At 32.2% G+C, this 18,113-nt stretch overlaps 1 long non-coding RNA gene across 6 annotated transcripts in view; it reads left to right on the top strand.

The window, feature by feature from the left end:
* Positions 1–18,113, top strand: part of LOC140672214 (uncharacterized) — a 214,800-nt gene that overhangs the window by 170,808 nt on the left and 25,879 nt on the right. Inside the window, exon 5 of one of the 6 annotated variants that reach the window (XR_012047857.1) lies at positions 3,973–4,121. The exons of the other annotated variants lie outside the window; for them this stretch is intronic. This is a non-coding gene — a long non-coding RNA (uncharacterized lncRNA). Of the gene's footprint in view, positions 1–3,972; positions 4,122–18,113 lie in introns of those variants that run through there. 6 annotated transcript variants of the gene reach the window in all.

Genomic DNA, 18,113 nt, shown 5'->3' with positions numbered 1-18,113 from the left:
GTGAACGACACGCTCCATTTCGAAAAGGAAACTACTTCCGTTTTAGGATACGAGAACTATAATATTTTTGTAACATCAAGACTGATCGCTCTAAATAAAAAAATGCAGAATCTTTAACTTGAACAAATGTCAATAAAGTTTAGAATTAATTTTAGTTACTTTACTTGTCCGATGTTATTGAACAAATTAAATAGCCTATATCAATCTATATTTAATCTTTTTTATTCATATCTTTAAAATATTAAAACATTTGTTATATAAAAATGTATGAATAGATACGCGATAATTTTTTTATTCATAAATATAATCTAGTAAGATTTTCACTTAAAATTGAAAATACAAAAATTTGAGAATTAAATAATTAGAAAATACTATTATATAATATTATACAATATTAGAAAATATTATTTTATCTATTTAAATTTCAAAGATATTAAAACCTGAATTCTAAATTTAAAGAATATTTCTCTGCACTCCGAGCTTTTATGAAATTCTATATAATCTTATACATATCTTAATATATACATATATATATATATATACGTACATTCAATAATTAAGAAACTGCCATCTTCGGTACGGTAGTATAATCCGGCTTATTCCTTTCTTCCATCGTCTCAGGTCGACCTTGTTATCCGTGATTAACTCTCCGCATTGCCTTGGCGCCATAGCTTTGCTATGTTTAATTAATAACTTCCCGATATTAATTAAATGAAGAATCTCAACCATAATCACCCGAAATTGAAATATATCGCTCATTAAGTTTATATAGTAACACAAATCAACCTAAGGTTGTAATAAGCATCCAGTATAATTTCAGAGCAAATTCAGGAACCACCGAGGCATGCTCATAATCTTGTTTCTGGAAAAGAAAAAAAATTATTCGCAATTAAAAAGAAACAGCTGGAAAATAATAAATTTATTAACGTTATACTCGGGATACATAATTAAACTATAATTAAACTATAATTATTGATTTTTCTCTAAAAAAAATTTTTGAATCCGTGAATAGCGAAAGCATAAAATTTTTCACTACAGTAATTTACATAATTAATAAGTAATAGTTCTAGTAATAAAATAGAAATTAAAAAAAAAGAAATTATTATCTTGATATAATAATTGCACGTATTTATTTACGTTTTTTTTCGATTTCGGAACAAATAAAAGTTTTCTTCTACGTATTAATAAAATGAAAAACGATGACATGTTTTCGATAGTAACGCGCGATAATTTTTTTAACTGTTAAACGATTGATTAATATTTTTGAATACGTTCGTGTGTGCACATCTTTGGCCTTTTATTTGACAAACGAGCAATTGGAAGTAATGACATTTAGTGCTCGATGTACCATATATCTGACAATTATTAAAATAGAGTCAGCGTCACTTAACATGATCGTCATTTATTGCCGTTTAACAGAATTATAATGATCATCCTCGCACACATGACCGACGTGTTGCATTCATCAATGTCAGAACGCGATTATCGCAAACGTTGCAGGTGTAGAGAAATTATCGAAAGGACATAACTTTTCACGAGTTTATAGTGTATTATTAAAACGGAAAGATAAAAAGAAAGTAATTTTCTCGAAAGAGTCAAAATGGATAAATCTGAAACCGAGAACGTAAATCAGATATGTATATCTATTGTAATTATATTGATAAGTAAAATCGTATTACTTATTCTTTATTCAAAATAAGATTTTTATCTCTCAAGGGTTAATTTACTAGATTAACTTCTGGGGTCGTACTAAAAACTTTCAGTAACAAAGATGATTAGCGCGAATAGCGTTTCTCCGAACGCACCCTTGGTATGTTGTCTTTGATCGAGCATTCAAGAAATGTAATACATCGTGTTACATCGTGATACGCGTATACATTTAGACATCCGTGAGCATTAATGCGTTGATGCATGCGTGCTTGTAATAAGCGGCGCGTTAGTTTTCGCTGTTGGCGTCGCTTCATAAATCAACTTGCGGTAAAAACTAGAAGGGCTGGTCAAGAAAGGGCGCAAAACAATATTCGCGCTGCGACGTAACTCGCATCGATTCGACGTACGGGATTAATAATGCATCGTCGAGGGACCAAGAAGTACGCCCGATATATCTATGGCAATAACATAAATACGCATCAACCATCTTTTAATTGTTATTGACGTAATGTTATATATAATTCTATTTTCTATTTCCTTCTATCCTTTGTACGCTTTTAATTATTCACTGGTACATTATGTATATATTACTGTCGAGTAAACTTCTCTCGACATCGCATGAACAGATCAAACGCAACGTCAAAATTCGGTCATCAAATATGTCAAGCTTTTTAAATTTGTAAGAGATATATAAGTATAATATAAGCTATATATATATTATAGAATAGTCACAATGATAGAAACTATATATATATTATAGAATAGTCACAATGATACAAGTTACGAATATATAAATCCGGAAGTCTTCTTTCAATCCATTAATCTTATTTGCGCGCGCGTAAAAATAAAATGTTTCTTTTTTTTATATCTTCTAATTTAAAATGTGTTCATAGTTAATATACATTTTTGGCATGGTCGGAATACTTATTTTAATATATACTGATATTTTTACTATCATACTTTAACTAAAATATATTCTTTCTGTTACAATATTTGCAGCAAAATAATGCGTGCGATTAAAGATTTAAAAAGTACAAAATAAAAGAGGAAAGGAAGAATGGTTTTATATCGTTTTTTCTATTGGAGTAAGAGAGAGAGACTTTGAAGAGTGAGATAGATATCTGAGAAGGATGATGAGGGATAGGTATAGGAAGTATGAAGTGGCGTCACTCTTTCTAATGTGTTTAGTAATGTAGAGGTGGGGACATTAGGCGAATAGATTAGAGTGACGTTACCCCATATTCTCCATAGTCTTCACATCACCACTCCTTTCAGATATTTATCTATTTCCTTCACTCTCGTTTTTTTTTTTTTTTTTTTTTTTTTTTTATTAAGATCATATGCATATTTTTAAATGACATTCGTTTTCTTCACTTCTCTTGAAAATAAATTTAAAAAAGATCTCAATTTTTTTTTGTCGTTTCTTGTGCTATTTATTCCGAGATTGTGTTACTGTTTTAATATTGTATAATATTTAAAAAATTGACGCGCTTGTATATTTATTATTGTTACTGCGATGTCATAGAACTTTCGCTTAAGTGTATATTCGAGTTATAATATCTGTCGGCAGTGCGGTGATAGGGCAATGTTTATCGATCGCAAGCAAAATAGGAGATCCGCTGAAAAACGGAAAGACCGCCATCGCGTTGTCACTTGTCGCGGATAAACTTTTTCTCCCCCAAGGCGAGAATGGTAAAAGTAAAGTCAGGGGAAAGAAGATTTTCCCCTTGACTGGGTTATAATGAGAAAAGTAATTCCAATTTAAATAATATTCTGAACTGCCGGGGAAAATAATATCCACGATTACAGTTGAAACTCGCGAAGGAAGAAATTTCGAAAGATAGCTCAGCTTAGCGATCTTCTCGGGAATGTCAAAGAACAATCGATTGAACGTGCCCGGTAACTCTTTAGTACGACCATTGCGAAAAACACCTGTCATTCGCGCTTCAAAACTTTAATATTTGGTTGCACTTGAAGGATTTCTGATGGTTTCGAATGTTTAAAAATTTAGTCGATTTTAATTAATATATACGTATTTTTATCGATTTAATTAATGTATTTTAATGCTTCAGCAGATTAAAAAAAAGTATTTTTTTATCCTTCCATAATATTTTACATATTATCAAATAAAAGACATAAAACATTATGAATAATACAATAATTTTTCTTTCTTAATGTAACCATTTTAATCTTGACATTTATTGCGACGTTAGATGGGTACTAATTAATTTCCAAAAAATGATTTAATGTAATTGAAAATTAGAAATTATTTTTCACTGAGAAACTTTTTGACCGAATTCTTCTTGCTTTGTTTGCATCTAGGAATAATTTTGCAAATCCGTAACCCGTAACGTTGAAGCTATCTTATTGCAACGGGATGTTTCTCGGAGCGTCGGCGTCGGCGTCGGCGTCGTGACGCACGTCGGCCCACCGTTATAACAAGCCAATGGCGTATTATCAAGTCGCAAACTCTGAAGGTAAACACGCTCGTGCTCGCATCCGGCGGCACTTTTATACCTGCTGGAAAATTTACCCTTGGAATTCCGCACTCTCCGACTCGTGATTAACTTATCACAATAGTGACTCGGACGTCGTATTACATTCCGCTTGGTATCATCTCTCTAGCTCTAAAATAAATCGCAGTTTACCGCATACTTTTTTGCGAATGCTCCATATTACAAGTATTATAGTATGCTGCCATGTGTCTAAATGTTCAATCAACACAATATCATTGCGGAAATACCAGTAATGATACCGATATTTCATCATTTTCTAATGAATATTTAGTTTTTTCTGTGAAGTAAAAAATTATACACTTTATTTTTATAAGATTATAAAGTTTTACAAGGTTATAAAAGTTTTATAGATTAGTTTTACAAGAAGTCTTATAAGAGATTATAAAGTTTAATATTTCTTATTTCAGTTTTAACATTTTTTATTTGAATTATTTTCTTTATTTTTGGATAAAATAAAGTGTTTCATATATATAAAAAAAGAAATTTATTTTCTCCATTATTTCAACATCACATTTTTGTGAGCGTGAATGAATATTTGATGAGCATGATGACATTACATTATTAAATTTGTCTTTAAATTTTAGATATCTCATTTGATTCCTTTACTTTAGATTGCTACATTTCGGCGTCACTTTGCGAAGCACATTTTCATTTCTACAAAACTCGATATATCGGTATGTTTAATTTCTTTTTCTATATTTAATCAATTAATCAATAAATATAACAAAAGTATATTTTTAATATATTATATAAACAAATTTTTAATATATTATATAAACGAATAAAGCAAAGGTAAAAAAAGAGGTTAGGTGATATTACTTTTTAATGTTATTAATAGTCGTATTCAAATTGACATATATTAAAAGTTTATAATATTTGGTATTAGAATTATTTTCGTATTTAAATGTGCAAATATTGAAAAATTTATGACAATTTAACAGATTGATGACAATTTAATAAAAGAAGACTAAAAAATATTTATGCTTACCAAATAAGTTAAGTGAAAGTTCTAGTTTTTATTCAAGTAAAGAACGGATATATATTCAAGGGAAAGAGAAGACCGCTCGGCGATCCTCTTGCAAAAATTGAATGTTCCAGCAGAGCCAATAGCGCCTGATCTGCATCTTTGCAAAATGAATATCGGAAACTACTATATACGTGTGCATGTCGACGAACGCGCATATGCTCGCGGAATATCAACCAACCGATTAAATCGATTTTATCATACGTTTTCATAAGCAAATATCGAGAAACCTGTCTTTATTAACTACAGCAAACTCAATCATCTCTACAGAAAACAAACATTGAATATTCGTTTAGGACAAAATCTTTTTTTTTTTTTTTTTTTTCCGAAAACGCGGAAATTTATTTCGGAAAAAATGTTGTCAAAGTTATACGTCATACTTGGTCATGATATTATTGAACATATTTTAAAATAGCCTGGAAATTTTCGGCAAAATACCAACCATGGCATCCAATTTTCTCATGAGATCGCAAACGACGGTGGTAGAACGGAAGTGAAAATATCCGTCGCGACCCTTTTTGGGAGGAAAGGGGGGGAAGGTACGAACAAGCCGTTGGGACGAGAATATGACTCGTCTCTAGGTCGAGAAAAGGAAATTAAATAGATAACATTTGCCACCGTGAGAAGGCGAGACCTAATCGGCTCACGACCGTGCAAGACAATTTCATCCGCTTCTAACGGCCGGTGATACGTTTGAAGTTTACTCGTTGACTCCTATCCCGAGGGTGGGAAAAGCGCGACGTATATCCTGCTTGATATCTTGTTCCTCTCGCATGTTTGTACAAGCTCTCAGGGATGCGAGTTTAACGCGGTCATCGTCAACGTGAAAGATAAACGCGGTCTTCTGCGTTTCGTATAACGATGGTCCGGCAAAAAAACAGAGAAAGAGAGATAGAGATAGAGAGAAAGAGAAGTGGAGAAAGCGAGAAATTTATTGTGCTGTAGGAAAAATATTCCTAAGTACAAAAAGCAGATTGCAATGTTGTAAATGAACGAAGGATTTAAACTAACAATTTAACGAAATGTAAATAAGATAGACAAGTCTCGTATCTCTCGCTTTTTTCTTTATCTCTGGAATTTTTAACTAGTTGAGTCGACTTTTTCTTTTCTTTTTTTTTTTTTTTTTTTTTTTAACAGAAGCAAACATGATTTGCATTCAAGTTTTATTCAAATATAATATTTGATTTGATAATAATACAAGCTTAAACAGGTTTGATTCCAGAATTCCTATTCGAAAATATTCTTTGTTTGGAGGAATAAATAAACTCATCGTATTGTAGAGACTATGAATTTTCTGTAAAAGATGGAAGAAAAATTAAAACGTCAGTTATGCCAGTATGCATGCAAACAGAAAATAAAAATCGTCAATGTCCAATTCGCGCTGAAACGACATGTCATCTTCAACGCTCGCGTTAATACTTCATTTATTTGTATGTCATCGTAACGATAAAAAACTTTCATAGCGATATAACATGCGAATGAGAAACACCATGTATATATGTACACGAGAAGGTGCTGTTTCTTCTATATTCGTATATTTTTATTGACTTATTTATTTTAACTTGACATAATTATATGTGGAAAGTTCTCATCAATTCTTGATTAACTAAATATGTACATACGTATAAGAATTCTGTCAATATTATGTTATCAATAACTTTTTGTAATCTTCTAAACTTAACAGTTTATCATAAAGTCATTTTTTTAAATTTAATTTTTCGACAAAGCTTATGATTTTGAAAATTTCAGGTGTAATATTATATATGTCGATCATCAAAAAGAAATGTTACCAAAAATATGACAATTCTATTCTCAATTAACACGTGTCGAATAAAGGAGAGAAAATGTGTACGCACAATAATAATTAGACTGCGATGTTATTTAACGTTTGTCGGATGTAGTGATTAGCTATCGAACAGAGAATTGCTAGAGTTTCTATCGAAATTCTAAGAATTCTCTCTCTGATAGCTAATCGTTCTGTTCGACATCCTGTCGACAAACGTTAAGTGAAATCCTCATTTGATACGAAAATTGTAACATTCGTGTACAGTTCGTCTATATTCAGCACTATTTTAAAAATTGAGAAAGCTGATTGTGATATGCCGGTCGTTTTCGTATGATATTTTGTCGATACTTCGACGACGACAATGCTAGGAAATAAAAAAACTTTTCGAAAAGACAAGTGAAGACTTCTTTTTTTTTTTAATGCGATTCTACAGAAACATAAGGAAAAAATGGTAAAGAATTAAAGAGAGAAAATTCAACTTTAAAGTTTATTTAAATATATCGACATAACTGATCAGGATACATGCTCGATTAAGAAACTCAATCAATTTTAAAACTATAATAGTTTCTTACTCAGTTAAAATTATTTAAATATCAACAACAAAAATGTAGCATTTTCTCTCTCTCTCTTTCTCTCTCTCTCCAATATAAATAAGGTCCTAAAAATAATATATCATTAAAAAACAAATATCGTAAAATATAATGAAGCCATTTTTATGTCTCTACCGCATTATTACTTCTAATCTTCCCAATATATTGATATTTTATTATACTAATCATGTATTATCATCGTTTGCATGTCGATAAATATAGCAATTTATATTTTAATTATAACCTTTTAGAGAGAAATTTTTTGTATTATGATTTTTTTCTCTTGTGATCTATTTTAATTCAAATTATATCCAATAAATGAGAAAATAGCACATAAAAGCGCTACAATTTTGTTTCTTACAGAAAATATTGGATATTTCAAGCGCATCCACGTTAAACTGTTTAGGTCGGAATTACAAGGATGTATCTCGAGAAAGTAATCGATAAGGAAGTTTAAAGTGTCTTCGCTTTTAATTTTACAAATTCGAAATATTTTAAGTATTTTAGATATCTCGAAAATGTCTTGATTTGTCGTCGTAAAACTTTAGACATAGACTAGACTTATAAACTGACGCGTGCAGCGAATATTTTAAGAAGTTTGATAAATAAAATTATTCATGAAATGTACTACACAGCGTCAGTTTTGATACTCAAAGCACTGATGAAATGCAATTTTGACACATTATCATGTCAAAATTCATTTATGCCCATAATAATCATCGATTCAAACAGCCTGTACATTAATTAACCAAATCTTAATACGAGCTGATATATTTTAAATTACGTTATTAATTTTTCATTGAAATAACACCTTCACTTTAAAAGACTAGCAAATACAATATAAATAGTTTCCTTTTTAAAAATTTTCCACTTGTGTATGTTTACTAAAATTAACGACAATTATCATAAGCCATCTCTCTCTTCGTATAAGAAATAGTTAAATAAAAATGAAACTAAAGATCAAATATTCTCAAACTTGATGCTAATGACGATGAATGAATTTGAGATCTATAGTGTTTAAAGATGATGTTGTCACAATTTTTTACCACATCTTACAAAACGTGCAACCGCCTTAAAGCCGGAGATTGCAGAGGAGGCGTGAGACACGAAGAAGGAAGAAGGTAAGTGAGTGTCGCGGGAGGAGTCAATAAGCAGATTTATTTATCACACGCTCGCGTCGAGGCTCTCGAGATCCCTCGAGAAGGATATACGTTGTCGACGTGGTAGCGTATCAAAGTGTCTGTTTTCGTTTTCGTATAAAGGTTTAGAAAGATTCTTTTAAAGGATGACCAAAAGGAAGCGTTGGAATAATTTGAAAAAAAAAAAATATATGAAAGATAGAGGCAGTGTCTATTTGAAGTTATACATATGCATGAGAGACTGGTATTCTTGGCCTAGCTAAATATCATTAAACAAATATCAAGCAGGACTCTGCTCCATTATTCTGCCGAAATAAGGATTGTATCCCGAAATATTTCGGCGCGTCGCGTCACACGTGGGATTTAAAATATTAAATAAAGAAAGAGAGATCTGTGCGTCGGACAATTTTGCAGAGATTCTAGAGAAAATAAAGATAACTCAAAGTAAAGTATACATCCACATACTTGAAGACGGACAGTATATTTTATATGAATGTAGTTTTGTTTATCGCTTCTTTTTCGAAATGGAAATTCACTCCTCTCGTAAATAAATAAACACGAGAATCTGATATGTAATATATATATATATACAGTACCGGCCAAAAATATATCACTTTTAGGATTTTTGAGCATAAATTTAATTTAATTTACTTACTTATAAAATTAATTTTTTATATTATTAAAATTAAGTTTTTATATTATTTTATGAAAAATATTTTATTCGCTAAGTTGTATTTACTATCAAAACATATATTATGATATTATAAATATCTATGCACTCTGAATAAAATTATACTCAAAAATACTAAAAGGTGATATATTTTTGGCCGGTACTGTATATATAAATTTCAACACGAAAAAAATATATGGGAATGAAATCTGGTGATTTATATGATACAATATGAAAGCAAATATATTTGTCACATGTTTCGTTCTTTTATACTGGACATCGTTCCTCCAAATTGCCACATCTAATATAGCTTGGTCACAAATCTTAAATAAATAAATATCCGAGTTCACAGGAGAAGCGCGCACGATACAGACTACATATGTCAGAAAATAACTCGTATGTGTTTCTCTTACTCGTATATGGGACGCATTTATCGATTGCATTTAATTTTTACGATAAACAGTTGACTAACAGCTATATTTGGAAAAAATATGATAATTTGTTTTCGGATAAGAAATAATGACTTTAATGCTGAAATAACACATCACTTTGATACATGACATCATCCTGTTATATTGACATGATAAAATTAGTGTTTGATCAGTTGCACTACCAATATTTTGTCGCGCAAAATAAATCGTGCATTTCTAAAAGCATTTGCACTTTTTATAGAAAATATATTGTAGTTTTTTGTTAAACCAATTTCCTGCGAACGTAAAATGTCAATTTTCATAGGTGAGGCAGTTCATTCGATCTTGAGCAACGTAACAAAATTTTATTCAACCGATTTCATCAAAAATAGGAGAACGGTGAAGAGTTCTTTACTCTTTACACTACATATACAAATATCGTGTCGACATCGTACGACATATCTACGTCCCTGAGCGCTCCGAGATGGTATGTACGTATTGTATTGTATTTGTATGTCGGATCGCTACAGTCATCGACCCGGAGCATGCTGTATAAGATGCATTTTGAACCACACGGGAGTGCTATAGTCATTGCCTTAGGATCTACAGTTTATGGTAGATTCCGAATCACACGGGAATTATGATATACATATTATTATGAAAACTTCAAAGGCGATATCGACAAGCTCTGCTTAAAATACTTCCTTTCATCAAACTATAGATACCAGAAAATAATACTTGTTTTTTTTTCTTTACTATTATGTTTTGTACTTTATTGTTTTTTTTCTTAATTGACTTTATTGATGCATCAATAATTTAAAAAAAGTTGAGCAATTTACTTTTTTCCGAATTACACGGGAATTATGATATACATATTATTATGAAAACTTCAAAGACGATGTCGACAAACTCTGCTTAAAATACTTTTTTTCATCAAACTATAGATACCAGAAAATAACACTTTTTTTTCTTTAATATTATGTTTTATACTTTATTGTTTTTTTCTTAATTGATTTTCTTTATTGACACGTCAATAATTTAAAAAAAGTTGAGCAAATTACTTTTTAATTTAAATTCTCAAACAAGTGAATTCGATTGTTTCCGAATTAAATTTCTGTACCTAAAAAATACACACGTATCAGATTTTTATTATACGCGAATCTCAATGCGGAGAATATTTTACATTTAAATAATTTGAGTCTAAAGAAATCAATGTTCGTTTTAAAGGCGCGAATGATAGAATTTACGAATCCCAAAACACATGTTTTCCTATTCACTCGTACAGTACGAATTGCACGCGCGAGTCGACTGTTACTTGGAAGCATCCTGTATATTCTGTGAGTTAGGATACGTCTTACACCTTCAGAGAAAATCCCAACGGAGCGCCGGAAGGGTGGACGAGGACCTACGATCCCGTGTCCTTCTCGTGCGTGCACGTATCTCTGTGTGCGTTTCTGTGTGCGCATGTTGCGCGTCTCTGTGTACGTTTCCCATCGTGTTCGACGTAGGTACTAGGGCGGTGGCTTATCTTTACGAGCTTTCCTAGAGGAGACCAAAGTGGAGTGAGCCATATCCTCCATCCACCTCCATCCTTACGACGCGACGATGACGTTCCCGCTGTCTCTCTATCCCAGCGACCCGATCCACCGTGGTTACCCGCGAATTATCGCGATCTGGTGTGGTTTCGCCAGATGATTCAGTGCTGGTCGATAAGGACTACCGACTCTTACTCTTCAATCGTATGATTTCGCGTATTAGACAGACGAGAGGAATGGAGAGAGATACTTTTTTCTTTTTGTTCTTTTTAGAGTTACAGGTGTGTCCGACTTTTGCGTATCTCTGTAATGGAAGGAGGGCCGATTTCGATTTATGCATCAAGTAAAGTAGGGTAAAATGATTCCCTCCTTGATAGATAGATAGTTGATAGATATACATAGTTAGTTGACATGTAGACTACAATTTTCTCTTTTACTACCTGTTAAACTTCTCACGAATCATAGATAAATTTTTAATAATTGATTAATATTTTTTTATTTAATATATAATTTTAATTGATTTAAAATGCATTATGTCATCTAGGATATAAATTATCTAGTATGATGTATAAATCATCAACATGTTGTACTATTGTAAAAAAAGGTATAAAAAATATTAGTCTTCTTAATAAAGCAAAAATATTTTTTTAAAATATAGTTAAGTTCGCAAAAATAATGCATAAAATTACATGATTAATTTAATGTATTCTCTCATGTTATGAAAACCAGTACAATGTTACGTAAGTTAAAAAATCTTCAGCTACACTCGCTTCAACACAATAAACTATTTTTATTCAAAAACTTTTCATGCAATATTATGAAATAACTCTTTAAAAAAATTATTTTTTAAAATTATTGCACATATGTGTTAAATAAAAAAAAATGTATTATGTTTTTAATCAAGTTTCCTTTAATAAATAAGTAAGGAGAAAAACGCGATCAATAATTTTAAAAAAAATAGTATTCGGTCGTCGGAATAATATGTAACTCGAGATTATACTAATTTAATTACTTCTATCTAAAAGTGTTTTTTCATTTGTGTTTTCCTTTGTGGGTCTCTTTCCATCTTACCATTTTCTGTTTATTATCTCGATACGTTGAACACGCGTCGCGCGCACCGACTATAGCATAAATCGCAAAGTTATTCTTAAGACGATATCTTCGTTCAAGATCTTACTTTCTGAAAACGCTAAAACAATAAACGGATCACTTTTATACCGCATTTCTTCCGACATCGAAAATTCATTGTCACTGCACGTGGTTTCTGTTAAAAATTTCATACAACAACGATATGTTGACTACATAAAGTCGGCTCGAATCCTCTCTTCGATGCTCGAATATACATGCGCTTGTATCGGCACGATTCTCGCTTAAACCGGCCACTCACGCGTTCGGCATTTCGACAAAATTCACCAGCTTTCCAAAACTTTTCGGTGAATTTTCAACACCGGATTTCGAATTTCATTCAATATCGAAATAAATAGTTAATACATAGTTTCAAGATATTAACAATAAAACAACGTTCCAACGTTCTTGAGAGATGAAATTTCTACATGTGTGCTTATTAGCGTAAAAGAAATTGATAATTTAATGTAAGATGAAACTATTAATAAATCCGAGAAATCCGTAGATTATGACAATTTATATTATTCATTCAACTTTTTCAAGAGCAATTATAAAACAATTATTAATTATTCTTAACTGAATCTTCTTTACACATTTTTTTCAAAATCTATTAAATTATCAATTTATTACATTAGTGAGTCAAAAGCTTGGGAATAAAACTGCGATGAAATTGCGTAACGCAAACATGAAACTAATTTGAGATTTTAATTTACAAATAAAGAAAATAAAATAAATATTATTACAAACAATAAAAGTCCTGCGGAATAAAAGTGCCGTCTGTCTTGAGATAATCGACCTCGCAGTCGCGGGAAATAAGATGGAACAACATATTTCGAATAAGATGGAACTGGTGCATTGGGATGCGCAGCGAAACGCTGCCTCCAAAACAGCATAAAAATGGCGCAAATAAAACTATGCTTCAAAAAAGTGCTCGGTTCAGCGTTTCCACCTGGAATTATCCGTGAGACGTCGCGCTTCGAAATATGTTCCATTACCCAATGGGGCAGAATAGAGCACGAAGAAGAGGTGAAAATATTGTCGCGACGCGAGATAGCACGGGGACATAAATACCATTTCGACTTGTCTACCTGAGAGATGATGACCTGCGCGAGTCCATCGTGGTGCAAGCTTTGAATATTAAGCTGCGGTATTAAAGCGAAGCAATTGCGACGTGATCGCCAACGTGTATTCAGTAATGAAACAATAGCGAGCATATGTGACTCTCTCGTCGCAACGAGGAAGAAAGTTTGGCAAATTCGCGACGGTCTAATCTTCATCTTTTTTCGTTTATTTTCAGAATTTCGATTTTGCAAAATTTCTGAAAAGCGTGTGTCACGATCACGTTCTTAAATACTCATGCGACAATAAAATTTCAATAAATAATTAGAGATAATATAAGAATAATTTTAAGCTCATTGTGCTTTAACTAATAGATATTTGATACAAATTTAAATTAAAGAATATTTTACTAAAAAAAAAAACTGAATACGAATTATTTTGTTTTCACGTAAAATATTTTAAATGCTCTGAAGATTTAATTATATATCTACATTTTTCAAAGCTGTTCTTATATTTAAAGATGGTCAGTTTAGATGTTCGTCTAGAATATATTTACTGAACGAGACACAATTTATCAGAAACACCTAGTGAGTATACATGAGTATACATAAGTACGTATATAGGTCAACTATCAACAGGTCTCGTGTGATCGAAGCCGTTTAATAATTCCGGTTTTTCTTGCGCAATGTAAGACAATAAAAACTTAACATAGCAATATGGAAATGTGAAAATGTCGTTTATTATTGTGCATTGTCTTAATCTTATTGATTGATTTGATCGTAATTCGATTGTTATATTGTAAACCACTAACGCGGATTCTGTTGATTTTTCTACAGATGTTCTTTTCGAATATTTATGACACTGTTCAAGATATTTATAACATACATGTAGAAACTGATTCGCAATGCCTTGCAAAAATTCAAAATTCGGACAAATATGAATATTGAAAGTATATTTTATTTAGCAGATTTGAAGCATACAACGAATAAATAATTTGAATTAATTATTTATTACAAGTATTTTTTTTACGCAATAATTTTCTACTTAAATTATTTTCCTGTAATTATATATAATAATTCTAATATATTTCTCTAAAAGAAAGAATAACATTATATAAGTAAATAAGAAAGTATTAAAATAATTTCAGATATTAAATAACTTTAATATCTACTTAATCGTTATTCAACGTATTTAACATTTTATTAAAAATGCTGTTCATGTCACATATAGTTTTGTCAAGTTATATATAAATTAAAACTTGCAAAGTAATTTAATTAACGACCTAAATGCGGAAAGCTGTACGATCGTAATCGTGAGATTCCAACCATCGAGAAATACGTCGAATGCGCGAAGCTATAGCCTCTCAACTTCGTTGTTCCTTCCTCACTTTCAAAAATATATATCAGACGCTTATCATCCCGGGTCCGACGGTTACGGCAATAATTTCTTTTTTGCAAGATAAATAACGAGCGGTCCGATAGGTGTGGCTTGACCTCTCGAAACGGGATGTCAGTTATCGGGCGTTATCAGCCCGTGGTGATTGATAGCGACTGGGCTTTTATAATAATTGCTTGATCACCGGCCGTGTATTAGACCGTAATTGTTTACCGTAATTTGGCGGCTAAATATAAAGTGTGTGCGTCGCGGTGCTCAAGTTTCGGGGCGGAGAGCGACGTCGATTAATATGATTGCAGCTTGCCGAGGGACTTGTTCTGGATTAATTAGAAGCGCACGTGTACTCGTGACTTGGCGGCGCCTAATGCGAGAGTTAAGCTCGCATCGCGCACAGGCTTTTTCGCTACAAACGACTATGTCAACCCGTTGGCAAGAAGCTCCAGAGCAACGATAAACTGTTCTCTTCAAACATAGCGTCACTTTCTCTTCAAGATCAAATGTTCTAAAACTTTTTACGTCTTCTCTCGACTTTGATAACTTTTGTATCTTTGTCAAGCGATGCTTTAACGCAGTTACAAGTATTAAACCCTAGCCTATTAAATTGATGCGCTGTAAACCTTAGATGGTTTACGCTCTCAATACAACTATAATGTGTCGCTGGAAATATCATTTGCTTCGTTAAGATCGTTACACGGTAATTGTCCATCATTAAAGTAATAAAGCGTTGTATTAACACAACTTGCGTATCATATGGAAATGAAAATGAACGATTTGAAATTATTTGCGTGTGTCATTTTATCTATAGGGTTGCATTTTAGTAATAAAGCTATCATATATATATATATATATATATATATATATACCTCAATTTCTCACCTAATCTTCTTTGTTGGGAATTAAATCAGCAGTTTCGTAGTAATATGAAACGTTCCTATATAAAGACATTCTATTTTGGTCGAAATTACTTAGAGATAAATTAAATTCAATTCAATTAAATTAAGTAAAGAGATTGCGAATGTGTACATGTTCAGAGTAAATGTATAACTGTGAATTTCACTCGTCATAATATTTAGTCATATAAATAAAGATTTCAAAGTAGTCTGAAAAATATATATATATATATATATATATATATATATATATATATATTACCTGTTTGTTATATTTTGTTACTCTTAATTAATAAATGTAATTTATGAAGAGAATGTTTTATGTTCACGATTTATAAGCCTTTAAAAACTATTTGAGATTAAAGAAAAATTGACCTTGAAGTACTCAAAGGATACATCATGAAAATAAAAGATCATCCTCGGGACAAAGAGTTATTTCCGATGACCAGCGTTCGTTATCGCGATCCTTTGTTCTATCGTGACATTTGTCCATCTCGCCATGTCACAGATCACATTGCACACAGCAGCATCCGTGGTGTAACTATGGAGCAATCGATATCGCATGATATAATCCTATTTACCTCGTTAGGCTCAGGCGAAACGTTAATTCCTCGGTCCCTATTCCTCCTCTCCCTCTTACCCCTTCCCTTCTCTTCGTCCTTGCAATTCTCCTATTCCCCGGTTTCAAGCTCTTCGCTCACCTGTCGGACACGTAACACCGTGACTGCTACGTATAGGACTGTCGCGCTATAATGCATTCACCACGATCGCCGCACGGTAAATTAGACTCGAAATGAACGCGCGACTTTCTTGCGTAACGTCGCGTGGCCCAGGGGCTCGCGTACGTGCCCCGGTGCGTCCCTCGGGAAAATGATGGACGGGGGTGCGGGTGGCGCCGTTCGAACGGCCAGGAAATTCCCGGGCATCTCGCGCTTTAATGAGGTGAGACGCGCCGAGTGGCCGGAGCACGAGGACGAGGTATTATTCGGGCAGGAGATTTAAAGTTTAGTCGACTCCGTTCTCGGACCCTCGCCTCTCTCTGTGACTGAGGGATGTCGCGCGTAAATAATATGCTAATCCCGTACTGTCCTTCCGTACCCCGTCGTACCGCGCGGAGCCTCCGCTCCGGATTCTTTTTCTCCCGCTGCTCGTGTCTACCTTTTCTTTCTTTCACTTCTTTTTCTACCTTTTTTCTCTCTCCCTCTCATCCTCTCTCAAACTCCTCTCTAATCTCGCGAAAGGCTAATGCATGTTATTCAGGCTGGAAGACAGAAGGAGATATCGACTTTGAATTTGTTCCTGTAGCTTTTTTCGTCTTCTTGTCGTTTCCGCATCTATACTATGATTCAAATCGAAATAACAACATGGTCTTTTGATTTTTAAGCTTCAGTTTTAGTTTCAAATATGTGATATTAAGAAATGAAACTCTTTCTGCAAAGTCTCTTTGACTGACGGAAATATTTTGCAACATAAAATATACATACATATATATATTGTAAAATATACATACATATATATATTGTATACAAAATACTTTTATTCAATATATAATATATACAATATACAATATACAATATACAATATATAATATATATGTATAATATATATATATGTGTGTGTGTGTGTATATTAAATTGTGCAGATTAAAAAAGAAACAAATAATTAAATATTTAATTTTCTATATATTGTACGAGTATATTATAATAAATTGCATGATATGGTATCTTACGATGCATCTTGTACACACATACATAATTCCGCACTTTTCGTTGTTTGCTTTTAATGCAAAATTTAATATAGCTAATATATATACACACACACATACATATTTAAATACTTATTGGCATTGGATATTAGAGTACTTAGTTTGCTCATGTTTATTTAGCGGTACGTCAATATTGATAGTACCTAAATTCGCAAATGTAGGTTTGGCTACATTAGGCCGTGTCTAGCTGCTATCGTTAGAATATAGTATTGATAATGACATGCATAAACAAATTGGCAACATTCAAAGTCACTAACCAGCAATATTGACAAAATGTAATTACCTATAAAATTATATGCCTGATGGGCGTTGATTTAAAGAGATGTATTGCTTATTTACTTATTTATACTACTATATAGATCGTGTAATTTTGATATTAAATATTAAGTATTTAGATATTATGCATTACGAGTATAAATATTACAAATACATCATAGAATAATGTATGTATATAGGCAGTGGCGTAGCCAGACTTAGGTTTTTTTTTGGGGGGGGGGGGGGCTAAAAATATTTCTTTGGCTGAAATTCATAGACTTTTCTCAAGAAAAGTCACTAAGAC

This window comes from Anoplolepis gracilipes, chromosome 13, assembly GCF_047496725.1.
Source record: "Anoplolepis gracilipes chromosome 13, ASM4749672v1, whole genome shotgun sequence".
NCBI classification, from domain to species: domain Eukaryota; kingdom Metazoa; phylum Arthropoda; class Insecta; order Hymenoptera; family Formicidae; genus Anoplolepis; species Anoplolepis gracilipes.
The sequence above is the reverse complement of the archived record's forward strand: the minus strand, read 5'-3'. Positions and strand labels throughout refer to the sequence as shown.